The 8,217-nt window shown below is 26.9% G+C and overlaps 1 long non-coding RNA gene across 1 annotated transcript; it reads right to left on the bottom strand.

Annotated features, from left to right (window-relative positions):
- Positions 1-2,666: 2,666 nt before the first annotated feature.
- On the bottom strand, positions 2,667-5,346 carry LOC129960739 (uncharacterized). The gene is made up of 4 exons (XR_008783681.1): positions 5,098-5,346; positions 4,778-4,885; positions 4,615-4,689; positions 2,667-2,839 (listed from the first exon to the last, which is right to left on the bottom strand). It is a non-coding gene; the product is annotated as an uncharacterized LOC129960739 (long non-coding RNA).
- Between the last annotated feature and the right edge of the window lie 2,871 nt (positions 5,347-8,217).

Genomic DNA, 8,217 nt, shown 5'->3' with positions numbered 1-8,217 from the left:
TTATTATATAACAGATTTTCAGTGAATGCCTCGTTAATTTTTCATTTGCTGTCAAATGATGTTTAGTTTTTAATTCCACTAAAATTCAAATTCATTCCATTGCAATATACAATTTCTCTCTATGCAGATTACATAATCATTTGATCTTGGAAAACTCATGTTCAACACACATTTTCTTTTTCCAATTATTTATTTAAATTACATACAGTCATTTTATTCCCACGAGCAATTAATAATTGCATAAATATTTAAGTAATCATTTGCAAATGATTATCATTTCCTATTGTTTATAGCATGGAAATTCTGGGTAGTTTCAGACTGACGAAAATGTTTTCCATAAAAGTTAAGGTTTGTAAATTTTTCTACTAGAAATATTCTCCACTTATATATTTGAATTTCTGTTATTACTTGTAATTAGATACCAAGGATAATAAATGTTTTACAAGGCTATTAAAATCGAATTCATACCATTGGTAGCTTAATAATTTGATTGATTTTGTTCCTAGGCCAACAAATTGAACTAATATTATAAAAATATATTTAGTTTTGATTCAATAAGTATTCGATTTTTTTATTTTTATTATTTGCACAATAAGCATGTTTCTTTGCTACATTTTGAATAATAAAACATAACAAAACTAACTTGCATAATTATTATTTCCCACATCCTTGATGACCACATTTATTGTCCATATAATGACAAAACTTCATTCGGTTTTTAATTTCTGCTTTGAAAATTCAGCTTTATTCAATTGCAATATAAAGTTTTCTCAGCATGTAATCTATATATTCATTTGATCTTGGAATAAAAACTGATGTTAAACACATATTTTAGTTTTCCAGTTATTAATATAAATAGCATACTCCCACTGTCTTCAAACAACTATTTAGTAGTTGTATCACTATTTAAGAAATAATTTGCAAATTATTTTGATTTCATCTTATTTACAGCACAGATGAGTCAACTTTTCATTATTTGGAGGCAAAATTTCTCTTGAAATTATTCATGTGTTTTATTTTATTTTGTTAAATATTTAGAAATAAATTCTTCTCTCTTTTAATGGATTTCACTACTTGCTATATTTTATTTCATACCAAGGATCATAAATGATTTACACGATTATAAATTTGGAATTTACATCATTGATATCTAAATAATTTGATTGACTTTGCATCTAGGTCAATAGATTGAACTAATATTTTAAAAATATATTTACTTTTGATTTACTAAGTATTTAGAATATTAATTATTTTGAACAATAAGTTTGTTTCTTTATTACATTTTGATTGATACAACACAACAAAACTAACTTGCACAATTATTAAATCGAACATACTTGATGACCTCATTTATTGTTCATATGGTATCAAAACTTCATTAGTTTTTATTTTCTGTTTTGAAAATTCAGTTTTATTCAATTGCAATATAAAGTTTTCTCTCTATGTAGATTACATATTCATTTGAAATTGTGTCAAATGAAACAAGTTCAAGGAAAATTCACTTACTTGTTGGAATAAAAAACTGGCATTCAAGACACATTTCATTTCTTAATTATTGACGTAAATTACATTCTGCCTTTTTATTTCAACATTTGTTTAAAAGTTCTATGAATATTTAAGAAATTATTTACAAATTATTATTATTTTCTTTTATTTTAGCATGATGAGTGAATTTAATACTTGGAGAATAAATATTCTTATAATACTGCAAATATGGCTTTATTTAAATTTTGCTTTGACAAATATATAAATTCATATATCCTCTTTTTTAATGGATTTGTCTGTTATATGATACCAAGGAACATAAATAATTTGCATCAATATAAAATATTAATATCAGAATATAACCGAGATTATAGCAATAAATTCAATTCAAATTGTAATAACAATTTGCCATGCTTTTCTTAATATCACAATAATACTTTACACCTTCTAAAATTTTGTAGTCTAAGAAGATAAATTTTCACAGTTTTTAATTTTAAAAAAACTGAGAAAAAATATACTCAAAGGAGAAACATAATTTCTCTTCATATAGCATAGGAATGATTGAAAATTTGAAATAAAAACAAACAGAATTAGAAGTATTTTCTTTCATGTAAACATTTTAAGCGAATGGTACAATTAGAATAAAACTATTAAAATGAGAATAATGAGATCTAATATTCTGTTGCAGCAGCAACAACCATAAAGAATGAAATTAAAAATAGAAATTGGCAAGAAGCAAAAAACATTAATTGTATACCATAAGTTCATGATTTGTTGCATCTAGACACATTTCTTAAATTCAGGAACAAAGGTCCAATTTATAATTCATGTTACTTTTTTCTTACCCCTTATATTAGAACACATTTCAATATGAACACAAAGCGGTAAATAAATTTAAAAAAAACCCTTCAAAGTATGAAAGAAAAACAAAAATATAAACACTTGATTAATGTCTTAAGATTAGTTTAGCTCCTTCTTTGCATTTCAACAAACTCCCTTTCAAAACTTTTCATATGAAAGTAATATGAAGTAAAGTAATATTTCATATGAAAGTAAATGCAAAAAATGTTTAAATTCAACATGCAGTGTTGTTAAAGAAATGTAAAACACAAACACATTAGGCATAAATATTTATTTCTAAAAATTCATACATATAAAAAATTTACACATCAAATCCCAATCTCAGTTTTTCAAAATACAGATTAATTATTAAGTTCATCAGAGAGAAAGCAGATTTCATTCTGCATTGACATTAGTATGTAGCAGAGATTTTAAATATAGTTAAAATTCAAATGTAATAACAACTTTTCTTTATATGCCTAAAATAAACTTTACATTTTCAAATACCATGTACCTGAAAAAGCAATATTTTCAGTTTTTAATTTTATAAAATGTCTGAGAAAAGAATATACTGGAATGAGAAACATAATCACTCTTCATAACTCACAGAAATGTTCGAATATTTGAAAGAAAAAGAAATAGTTTTAGAAGTATTTTCTTTAATAGAAACATTTTAAGTGAACAGTACAATTAGAAGCAAAATATTAAAATGAGAATAACGAGATCGAACATTATGTTACAGTAGCAACAAACATAAGGAATGAAAAATACATATAGAAAGTTGCAAGAAGTAAAAAACATTGATTTTATACCATCAATTCACGATTTGTTGTATCATTTCTCAAATTCCTGAACAAAGGTCCAATTTATAATTCATGTTACTTTTTTCTGATCCCTTACATTAGAACACATTAAAATATCAACACAAAGCATTATTTAAAAAAAAAAAAAAAAAAAAAAAACCTTGAAAATATGAAAGAAAAAAAATATGCACACCTGCCTCTTAATGTCTTAAGATTAGTTTAGCTCCATCTTTGCATTTCAACTAAGTGCCTTTCATAACTTTTCATAAATATAAAAGGAAATGCAAAAAATGTTTATATTCAACATGAATTTTTGTAAAGAAATATAAAACACAAACACATTAGGTCATAAATAATTATTTTTATAAATTCATACAATTAAATATTTTCACACCAAATCCCAATCTCTGTTTTTTCAAAAGACAGATTAATTATTAAGTTCATCAGAGAGAAAGCAGATTTCATCCTGCATTGACATTAATATGTAACAGAGATATTAGATATAATTAAAATTCAAATGTAATAACAACTGAGCATACTTTTTGTGATATGTGAAAAAGAAAAAAAAAAACTTTTGATTTTGAACTATTTTATACCCTAAAAAAGCAATATTTTCAGTTTTTAATTTTATAAAAAGACTGAGAAAAGAATATACTGGAATGTAAAACATAATCAGTCTTAATAACACACAGAAATATTTGAATATTTCTAATGAAAAGAAATAGTCTTAGATGTATTTTCTTTAATACAAACATTTAAAGTGAACGGTACAATTAGAAGAAATATTAAAATGAGAATAATGAGATCAAACATTCTGTTATAGTACCAACAAACATAAAGAATGAAAAATACATATAGAAAGTGGCAAGAAGCAAAAAAAAAAAAATATTGATTTTATACCATAAGTTCATGATTTGTTCTATCATTTCTTGAATTCATGAACGAAGGTCCAATTTATAATTTGTTACTTTTTTCTGATCCCTTACATTAGAACACATTTAATATGAGCAGAAAGTGTTAATTAAATAAAAAACCCTGGAAAATACGAAAGAAAAACAAAAATATACACACCTACCTCTTAATGTCTTAAGATTAGTTTAGCTCTGTAGCGATTTGGTTATAGCGAGGACCGAACTTGCAATGTTTGGCTTTGTAGCCAAGTAACATGACTACAAGACAGAAGTAATTACTCATGTCTCGTAGTTGTTGTCTGGCTTATAAAGCGTCACCAATTACTTCCCCTCAAGTGAGTCGGAGTTGTGACGAACGATATTTTGTCATGTGTCTTGCTGTTGTTAGAGGGGATATTGGCTGTTGCGCCTTACCCATTTTTATTGTCTGAATATTTATCAGTTTTGTTTATCCTAAGTTATATATTATTATTAATCATGATTTGTTGTATCATTTTTCGAATTCTGAACACAAAGTGGTAATTAAATAAAAAAAAAACTTAAAAATATTAAAATAAAAACAAAAATATACACACCTGATTATTTATGACTTAAGATAAATTTATTCCTTCTTTGCATTTCAACTAATTCCCTTTCATAACTTTTCATACCTATAAAAGGAAATGCAAAAAATGTTTATATTCAACATGCAGTATTGTTAAAGAAATGTAAAACACAAACACATTAGGCCATGATTACCACAATCTAAGAAACAGAAACTCATCAGAAGTCCAAAGCGACCACTCACAACTAAGAAACGGATATCCAAATCTCCACCAAGAAAAAAAACGAAGACCAGGAAACCATCTAAAAAAGTTGCCAAAATCAAGAATACTGTAAAATTAATAAATCAAGCTAATAAATAATCCGCCAACAAATAAATCAAGCTGATAAATAATGAACGAAAAAATAAATAAATAAAGCTGATAAATATTCAGACAATAAAAATGGGTAAGGCGCAACAGCAAATATCACCACTAATAATAGCAAGAAACAGAACAAAATATCGTTCGTCTCACCTCCGACTCATTAAAGGAAGAGTAATGTGGTGATGAACATTAATCAAAACTGAGTCCAATATCGAAGAACTCATCTTTAAGTCCCCAACCTTATTGGCAAATGATTGCCACAATTTTTGCGTACGTACTTATTTCGAAAGAAATAATAAGCAAATCCAATCTTAATATCACAGAGATATTACTCAGATACAATTTATAACTGTCATAACTGCAACATACCCAGCTAAGCTAGAAATAAAAAATAATTTAAAATTGTAAATGTAGACAGGAAATATTTTATTTTTTCAGTTCACTTCGCTATCCTGAAATGAATATATTTCACCACAAATGTATGTAACATTTTTTTTTTCTTCTTATTCATCGCTTTGCAAAATATACATTTGTATAAATTTACTTATTACTTTGTTAGTTAATTCTCTTAAAGTTGATATTTCAAACTTTACCATAAATTATTAGTGCTTATAAGAATGTTACAACTATGAAAAGTAATAGCGAACATTGTTACTTTTCCCCATATTTCACCATTTCAGGGAAACCATTAAGAATATGAGGGTATTCAGTTATTTCCTTAGGCTCCGATTAAACATTTAGAATCCCTTACGTTTCTTGGGCCTTTGTTTTGGCAAATTCGAACTTCCTGAAAAGTTAGAGATTAGACTTTCCTAACTGAAATCTAGAGATGCATAATCCACGATTTTTTGAATAACAAATAATTTTGCTATTGTTATTTTTTAATTTTTGTTCCAAATATCTGTTATTTAAATCATAGTTTTAATTAAAATTTATTAATTAGTATTAAATACAAAGTTTATTAATTGTAATTAATACTAAATTTACTAATTTAAGTAACGTGCCATTGAATTAATTTATCCATTTCAGCTTACTTCTTCAATTTGATTTTTTTAAACTATTTATTTAATTTTTTTATTGGAGTAAACAATTTTCAGAAAAAATTTGAATTATATATATAAGTCATTTCTTAAAAATGTTGACTTTAGTTCTCTATTCTACCAGCAGATGGCACCAGTAGTAAACAGAATATATGCAATCAAAGTCATATCAAAAGGAATTAAAAATGATCTTTATGGAATAGTGCATCGTCAAATGCGAATATCGGAAAGTCAAGGTCACTCCCATGAAGTGTCTCCGCACTTTCCAGTGAAGCCTCACACATTCCAGCGAAGTCAAGGCTCCGATAAATTTCAGTGATATGCAATTCAATGATACGATAATTCCAAGAATAACCGGTTCGTTCACTTTAGTGGGTAAGGGACTTTCCCTATGCATGATTGAACTCTTGTTCGAGAGCTTCCATTGGACAGATCGTATCGATTGTTACATTCTAATGAGATCCAAGACCTGTAATCGGAATATCACCATTAAGATCGTATCAAGAATTTGAATCACACTCCTCTTTGAAAAGTATTGATCACTGGTATTTGTGACTTTTTGACATTGGTTACGTAATTACCGCTCGTAAAATATTCGTCATTCCTACTAAAATCAGGTAATTTTTTTTAATTTTAATTATTTGTGTGAGCAGTTTTATGTAGCAAATTCTCATAATCTGACAAAACATTTTATTATTGATAATTAATATAATAATGATATTTCAGTTGAAAATCAATAAAAGAGTTTTTTTTTAAATATTAATAACAGACAACATTATTATATTTTGATCAAATTAATTTCATAATTTCAAACTAAATTTCGAAAACTTTAAAATGAAAAATAATTTTAAATGCCCTTTTGTTAAATAAATTTTAAGTTATTTAAGGTTTTAATCAGTTGCAATAATCAATATTATCATGTACTAAAGTGTTCCATTCTTCTTTCTAGTTAGGTGATAGTTATTGGCATTTACCATGAACTTTCGTGGCGGAGCAAGAAAAGATTTTACTTCGTTTTTTACACAGAAAACAATGAAAGGAGTTGCTTAGAGGGGAAAAAAATAGAGTCTCAAGTCACAAATATTCCTATTACTCTAGTTTTTAGATAACATTAAATAATTATTTAGACCGTACGATATAATTTTCGATATTGATAAGTTCTCTACGGACTGCGGTGTTCCTCAGGTATCGTTCTAATCATTTAATTACGATTGAAAATTCCCCGGTCCATATAAACACAGACATAGAATAAATTCTAAACGGGATGTCAATTTTACTAAACGCACATGAATCCCTTTCTGAATCGCGAAATTTTAATAATCTTGTTCTAGTGAAATCGATAATGGTCATCTCTGTGTCTTATCTTTCTTTGAAGAATTTCTGATTAAAAATTTATTGAAATTTCAAGAGGATGATCCATAACTTACGGCAACATATATTTAAATTATTCAGTCTAAAATTTGGGATGTCAAGACACTTGGTTTAAATGTTGGAACCATTGCGAAACTGGAAAATAATTATTTCGCATTTTAATATACTATTTAGTACCATTTGATTCAGGTTTTCTTTTCTTGTTTGAAATTATATCAGTTTTGGCGAAAAAGAATTTAGAAAAGTTTGCAATCCTTCTTGGTATTTGTACATATAATTGAATAATCCCACATCTAATGAGTTAAATATCGGTTTTAATTGAAATTAATCAAAAATGCAATCATTATGAAATTCAATTAAAAATAAATTTTTTTTTCTGGACCAAACTATACTCTGTCTAATTTCTGTAGGCGTTTCAAGGACACTCGTTTTCCCTACTACTCTTTCTTTCTCCTTCTGCGTTGCCATGGTTTCAACAAGGCTTTTTTTTTTCCACGCCAGTACGTTTCAGTAAGGACGTTAATTTAGAAGTACCTTACAGATGTGTAAAAAAAAAAAAAAAAAAAAAAAAAAAAAGATTGACTCTGTTATCTGCTTTAGCGCTGCGACGCAGACAACCAGTAACGAGGGAGAAAACGTGACCTTGAACCGCCTACAGAAAATACATAGACTATAATAAAAGATGCATTGTATCTAGAGAACGCTAATATCTGAAGGTGACCCTTCAGAGTCTTCAGGCGGGATTCATAATTTCTTTCTTTTTGAATGAAATGTAATATGTATTTCTAATCGGTTTGAAATGAGTGTCCTTAAAATGCGGAGTCATTCAAGGTGTATTTTTTATTAAGATTATATTAAC

This window comes from Argiope bruennichi, chromosome X2, assembly GCF_947563725.1.
Source record: "Argiope bruennichi chromosome X2, qqArgBrue1.1, whole genome shotgun sequence".
Classification (NCBI taxonomy): Eukaryota; Metazoa; Arthropoda; class Arachnida; order Araneae; family Araneidae; genus Argiope; species Argiope bruennichi.
The sequence above is the reverse complement of the archived record's forward strand: the minus strand, read 5'-3'. Positions and strand labels throughout refer to the sequence as shown.